Source organism: Thamnophis sirtalis, unplaced genomic scaffold (genome assembly GCF_051295495.1).
Source record: "Thamnophis sirtalis isolate CommonGarterSnake01/CBP01778 unplaced genomic scaffold, rThaSir2_p1.2 scaffold_16, whole genome shotgun sequence".
Taxonomy (NCBI): domain Eukaryota; kingdom Metazoa; phylum Chordata; class Lepidosauria; order Squamata; family Natricidae; genus Thamnophis; species Thamnophis sirtalis.
The window spans coordinates 2,682,558-2,688,557 of NW_028261396.1; the positions used below are offsets into that span (position 1 = coordinate 2,682,558).

Sequence of the window (6,000 nt, forward strand, 5' to 3'; positions counted from 1 at the left end):
TTGTGGCCCAGCAGGAGCCGTTGGAGCTGCCACCAGACTCCGACAGCGAGGGGCCCCCTGAGTCGGCTCTGGAGGATGTGGAGGACCCTGGACAGGGTTCCGACTCCGAGCAGGGCGCAGAGAGGCCACCAGGAGGCACCTGAGCCTTGGACCAGTGGGGAGGAGACAAGGGAGTGTTCAGTACAAAACCCCTCCCGCCCACCATGAAAGCTGGAACATCCACTAGTGGGCGGTAGGGACTAGGTTGACTACCACTGAACTAAAGTAATACCAAAAGTCTAGCAAACTAAATAGCCATTACTTCTCAGAAATGCCAATACTAGGAACTTGGCAGTTCCGTATCAAGCATCTAGGTTGAGTTAAGTGGAGAACAAAAATAAAAACAATACTATTTGCAGTGTCTATCAACCACACAAATAAACATAATGTAGATAATGCCTTCCAAAAGGAAACTGTGCATCTTTAGTAACCGTTCAAAGTTACAATGGCGCTGAAAAAACTAACTTGTGACCATTTTTCACACTTACGATCCCCAGGGTCACATGATCAAAATTTGGACAGTGGGCAACTGGTTCCTATTTATGACGGTTGCAGAGTCCTGGGGTCATGCGGTCACCTTTTGTGGCTTTCTGACCAACAAACTCAGTGGGGAAGCCAGATTCGCTTAAACAGCGATGTTACTAATTTAACAATCGTAGGGATTCGCTTAACAAGTGTGGCAAGGAAGGTCGCAAAAGGGGGCAAAACTCATTTAACAAATTTCTCACTTACTTAGCAACATAAATTTTGGGTTTAATTGTAGTCATAGGTTGAGGATTACCTGTAACTTATAAGGTGTACAATTCAATTGAAAAAACAAACTGAAATCTGAACTCAGATTTCAATTGAATTCAAACTGAATTGTTGAGACCAACAATCAGGTAAGCAGAACTCCAATGAAGAAACTGCCAAAGAGCCGCCAGGAAACAGCCCAGCCAAAAAATCCCAAGGACTTCCCCCCCCCCCCACAGACAGTAATGGTATTCTATTCCCTTCACTACCGGTTCTGTAGTGGAAGGGCGCACGCCTGGGCATGTGCAGAAGGTCCATGATGATGTCAGAGCGGGTGAGTGGAGCCTTGTGCTGCCGCCACGACCGGTTCGCTCGAACCGGTGCGAACCGGCAGCATACCACCACTGAAGCCACCAGAATATAAACTGACAGCAAACAGCTCTTCTTACTAGCACTAATGATGTTACCTACTTAGAGTAAGGAAATGTCTGCAAGAAAAATGCAAGCTCAGAGAGCACCAAGGACCCCTCGTTTCAACTCTGAGCTACAAATACATGCTCCTTTACTAAAACTGAAATCTTTTAGGGAGCAACTGTACCAGAGGTGGTATTCAGCAAGTTCAGACTGTGTTTGATAAAAAGCTATACCGTGTACGGGCTCTGGGAAGTCGGGGGGGGGGGGGAAGGGAGGGGGGTCCTAGGGGGGAGGGGGGAAATATAGTATGTGCTAGATTTTAAAGTAACACGATTGCACTTGTATACTGTTGCTTTTTTAATTCTAGTGTAAAAATAGGAAGCTGAATATATTGGTAGATAGTAGAAATACACTGAAGGGAGGAGTAGAGGGAAAGAAGAAAGAGGGGTAGAGAGGGTGGGAGAGAGGATTGGAGGGAGGGTGAGATGGAAGGGAGGGAGTGTATTGGGAGAGAGGAGTGATAGAGGGGGAGGGGAAGTAGGGTAGAGGGGAATGTTGTAGGGGAGAAAGGAAAGTTGGAGGGGGGTGAAAGAAAGGGTGTATGGAGGGTCGAAGTGGTATATTGGGTTTGTATTTTGGGGAGTATCGTTGACAAGAATGGCTGTGTTTATTGTTCAATGTTATATGGCCCCGGTTATGCACAGTATATATGTGACTGTATGAAATGAAAATGAAAATAAAACATATTTTAGAGCAGGTTCTGACCAGTTCTGGAGAACAGGTAGTGGAGATTTTGAGTAGTAGTAGTAGATCCGGACCCTTCCCACTCTCTCGGCCTTCCGGAAAGCCATTAAAACCTGGCTGTTCCGGCAGGCCTGGGGCTGTTGACCCCAAAATACGGTCCAGCCCCATTCAGAAGGGAGTGCATGATGTATGTATTTTATATCTATTTTTCTTCCTTGTATCTTATTTTATTTTCTTTTTTTCCCATTATTTTTGTATTGTAAGCCGCTCGGAGTCCTACGGGATCGGGCGGCATATAAATGTTATTAAACTCTAAACTCTAGTTCAGAGAACCGGTAAATATCGCCTCTGACTGCGCCCGCCCCCATCTATTCTCTGACCTCTGTTTAGCAAGTGTTTTAAGTTATGACAGACCCACTCAAAACTACTTATGTAGTATTGACGTTGTCATTGCCCACCCCGTCATGTGACTGCATTTTGGTTGCTTGGCAACCGGGCCGTATTTACAGCCATTTGCCGTGCCCAATGGTCATGTGACTGTGATTTTCAGGGGTGTTTTTTTTCTTTTCCAAAGATGCTCCATAACAATCAATGGGTTCACTTAACAACTTAACGACTGTGACATTCCTTCAATCACATAGTGAATCACCTTACGACCATCACAATTTAATAACTAATTGTCAGGCTCAATTACCATCATAACTCAAGGAAAACCTGTACTTAAAAAAAAAAAGTTCAAGACATTTCAGAATATCTAGTGGTAAGTATATAGTACCTATTAGCACTCCTAAACAAAATATGTCCTTTCTGAGGAGCGGGCAGTTTTTGGGGAAAGACACAGCTCCTTTGGTGCTAGGTTTATACCTCCACATGCCAGGAAGCACTACACAACTCTCGTAATGAGCATCTGTAATGAAGTTATAATGAATGTGGAAAAAGATGTTAGGCATAATCAAACAAGGAGGGAAGGAAACAGTTCTACGTCTAAGAGTAAACTCGGTTAATAAGATTCAGATGGGTAAGAAAATAAATTATGACTAAACCCCTTTTTATCCACATTCATCGGAAGCAGGATGATTGCAAGTGTTTTATGTTAACAATGCAAAAAAACAGAAACACCCAAGCAATAATCCTAAACAGTTGTAGGACCAGAGGTGGGTTCCTACCAGTTTGCACCAGTTCGGTAGAACCGGTTCGTCAAATCTACCGAACCGGTTAGAAGAGGTTCCACCAGTGGACCCGGAAAGCAGGCCACACCTACAGAAGAGGTTCTGAAATATTTTGAAACCCACCACTCTGTCACTCTCTCTCTCTCTCTCACACACACACACACACAGACTCACACACAGAGAGAAAGAGAAAGGAAGAAATAAAGAAAAAAGAAAAAAGAAAGAAAAAGTGAGAGATGAAAGGAAAAAGGGACAGAGAGACAAAAGGAAGGAAAGAGAGAGAGAGAGAGAGAGAGAGAGAGAGAGAGAGAGAGAGAAAGAAAGAAAGAAAGAAAGAAAGAAAGAAAGAAAGAAAACACATGGCCAGCAAGCCACTCCCACCAGGTCACATGGCCAGCAAGCCACTCCCACAAAGGAGGCCACACCCACAGAGTAGGTGCTAAAAATTTTTGAAACCCACCACTGTGTAGGACCCACTCTATTGACTAAATATTTCGGTCCAGGAAAACAATATTAAAAAGAAAAAGAGACAGCTGTAGTCATTTTCTTTGCTTATCATGAAGGTGTACAAAATAGAATGTAGCAAAATAAATAAGCAATACCTGAAGAAGAGGCCATAGGATTGGAAGGACCATAGAAGATATCTAATCCAACTCCCTTCAATGAAAGGGCCACTGGATAATTTTCAATGACTATCTGCTCTTTGTTTAAAGGCCTTTTAGCAAAGGCAAAACTACCACATCATGTGGCAACATGTTCCACTGGATAACAGATCAAACAGTTGGGAAGGTAATTCAGATGTGTAACATGGAATTGCTTATTAGCCTATTGATTTCATTTAATTCAGGACACTAATTTTCTACTTGTAACAAACTAGACATGGATAAACAATGTCAAATCTAGCTTCATTTGGGGAGTGACAAACAGTAGCAATAGCAGTTAGACTTATATACCGCTTCATAGGGCTTTCAGCCCTCTCTAAGCGGTTTACAGAGTCAGCATATCGCCCCCAACAACAATCCGGGTCCTCATTTCACCCACCTCGGAAGGATGGAAGGCTGAGTCAACCCTGAGCCGGTGAGATTTGAACCGCTGAACTGCAGATAGCAGTCAGCTGAAGTGGCCTGCAGTACTGCACTCTACCCACTGCGCCACCTCGGCTCTAACCAGAGTTAAAAGCATAAAAAGAAACTAAGGCAAAACCTTTTGTTAAACTTGAATGTTTTCTTATTATTGGGGAGCTATGGAACAATTAAACAGCTGTTATAAAAATAATAAGAATCTGGAGATGAAGGAAATCAATTCTAACTAATCAAGAGTCTAGTTTAAGTAGACAAAAATATGCTCTTCATAAATGAATAAAATAGGTCTTTCTCAACAATTTATAAACATGATTCCAAATGTTTCTGATGTCCACATTATATCTGCAGACCAAATACCCACTTTGAGTGACCAAATAAATTTCCTTTCTGACAAAAAATATACCATCTAAAAGCATAGCATCGGCAAAATAGAGATAAAGCAGCAAAAAAAATCAATCAAAATACAGATGAAAGCTACAAAAATAAACCATCAGTGTTATGAATGTGTGCCAGGATTTCATTGTCTCCCTGCTCATCTCCTATTTCTTTTCCTCCAAAGAAAATTTCAATAATAATTTAGCTTCATATCTCAGTGCATCCTGGAAAAAACAACTATTGTTTTCAAACTTATAATGAGGTCTTGAATTGGGCTTAGATTTGAACTACCCCTAATTATGGCTGTACTGTATTGAGACCATTCAAATTATGAATAAAGCAAATAGTGAAGCAAAGATTCATGCTCGTAAAAGGAGATGAATGAAAGAATCAGCACATCTGTAGCATGTACTCAATCTTCAAAGTAATCAGCACAGGTTCATGAACAAACCACAGTCAACAAAGTATTCAGTAATTCAGAAGTTCATACCAAGATTTTTTTAAGCGTGTGGTCATTATTTTCATGCTTCTTTGTATTTCTTTATTTTATATTTTGATAAAGTAATAAAATTTTAACAGAAAAGTGTGTGGTCTACCAAGCAGTTTTAGAATATCATGAAGGTGATATCTAAAAAGTTTCAATCGAACCAAACATTCATTAATACTAACTCCAAACTGTATTTTAATTCTAAAAAAAACTGAGGATTGTTATAAAAACGGTTACATGTGTGTGGATGTATACAAGACAGAAAATGCTGTTTAAATGTTATTATTTCCAGCATCTTTCTTACACGAATCAATAAAATCCAATTAAATATCAGAAAGATCCGCTGAATCTCATCTCATTAATACCTTGCACAATGCATCAGAGTATCTGGGATGCTGTTATATGTGGAACTATACAGTTACTAAATCTATATATAGCTATTTACTGTGAAATTCAAAATACACTCGCTTCTTTTGATGACTTCTCACTTTTGACCACATTTTGTCTCTCAATTTTTGTGGTTTGCCTATTTGGTTCCCTGCTGTAGTTCTTTGCTACTAGGTTAAAACTCCCTCTTTAAGCTGTAGAGACCTTTCCATTTCCTTTATAAAAGTTGCCCTGCATGGACAGATTAGCCTTCTTTCACAATAACAGGGGTGGGTTTCAACCGGTTCGCGGCGGTCCCCGTGAACCGGTTGGTCGGCGAACCCGGAAGTAAGTAACTTCCGGGAACGGCGAAGGGCCCGCCCACCTGCCCGCGGTCCTTACCCGGTTTTGACGAGTTCTGCGCTTCCACGCATGTGCAGGACGCATACAGCGCCTGCGCGATCCTCCAGGAGCAGCTGGAGATCGCACAGACGCTAGTACGCATGCGTGCACGAGGACGCCGCCGGCCCCGTTCCAACCGAACTGGTTGGAACGGGCGAGAAACCCACCCCTGCACACATGCTTACAATGG

General features: G+C 42.0%; 1 protein-coding gene across 2 annotated transcripts in view; it reads right to left on the minus strand.

Annotated features, from left to right (window-relative positions):
• ASAP2 (ArfGAP with SH3 domain, ankyrin repeat and PH domain 2) overlaps positions 1–6,000 on the minus strand; it is a 119,978-nt gene that overhangs the window by 31,295 nt on the left and 82,683 nt on the right. The window lies entirely within an intron of this gene.